Source organism: Sinocyclocheilus rhinocerous, unplaced genomic scaffold (assembly GCF_001515625.1).
Source record: "Sinocyclocheilus rhinocerous isolate Xijiao unplaced genomic scaffold, SAMN03320098_v1.1 scaffold1549, whole genome shotgun sequence".
Classification (NCBI taxonomy): Eukaryota; Metazoa; Chordata; class Actinopteri; order Cypriniformes; family Cyprinidae; genus Sinocyclocheilus; species Sinocyclocheilus rhinocerous.
This window is the reverse complement of record NW_015633205.1, coordinates 653523-654536: the sequence shown is the minus strand read 5'-3', so window position 1 is coordinate 654536 and position 1014 is coordinate 653523. Positions and strand designations below refer to the sequence as shown.

Genomic DNA, 1014 nt, shown 5'->3' with positions numbered 1-1014 from the left:
GTGTATTGAGGCAAGTTGGAGCTAAACTCTGCAGGACACCGGCCCTCCAGGACCGAGTTTGGGCACCCCTGCGTTAGTGCGATACGTCAACGCGTCCGCCATGTTTGTGAAGGCAAGACTGCCTTAAAATAAATGGAGGTAAACGGGGGAGCTGCGGTTTTTTTCTGGATAAAAACACGATAAAATAATACGTCTTTAAGCACTAATAATTTACCATCATTGAGAAAATTGAATAAAACCAGTGAATACAAATCAAAAAGTGACACTCTTGGTAGTCTGCTTTCTATTTTGATAGCACTCTTCTGGTCAAATATTACTCCATTACAAGTAAAAGTTGTAAAGACAGATTTTTACTTAAGTAAAAGTACAGAAGTACTTGCTTTTAAAAGTACTTAAGTACCAAAAGTAAATTTCCTTTTTTATGTCAATGCACTGTTTTATTGTTGTACGTAGTACTTGCAATACTTCTGAAGCAACTTAGAATACATTACACCTACTGAATACAGTACAGTGAAATCCTGTAAATACAGAGTGATAAGGATAAAAAAAAATAAAAATCAAACCTGCTTTAAAACCCAGCTACACAACTGTAGCTGTATAACTTTACAACAGCAGCACTGCTTTAACAAAAAAGCAAAACACCAAGGCTTATTTGACATCAAAACAAACATTTTTAAAATGCTGTCTAATCGCTCTCGCGGTACTCTGTCACACACAGAATGGTCTGCAGTGCTGCTTCAGTCAAACACCTTTTGTGTTTTATTAGGAAACGCACAACAGTTCCTTCTGTGGCTTTATAGGTAATATTTTCACATACACAATTTAGCAAAATCAGACAATATTGTGTCTAATATTTACCACAATATTAACTTCTTATTATTGAATTGTAAATACATATCACATTTGCAACTGGTCAGTGTTCAAAAAATGCTGGGAAATCACTTCACTACAAGAGTGATTACTGATAAACTGTCTGAAAAAAAAGAAAGTCACATTTTAGAGAAGAAAAAAATC

The 1014-nt window shown here is 35.0% G+C and overlaps 1 protein-coding gene across 5 annotated transcripts in view; it reads right to left on the bottom strand.

Moving 5' to 3' along the window:
- LOC107743942 (serine/threonine-protein phosphatase 2B catalytic subunit alpha isoform) overlaps positions 1-1014 on the bottom strand; it is a 275392-nt gene that overhangs the window by 138926 nt on the left and 135452 nt on the right. The window lies entirely within an intron of this gene.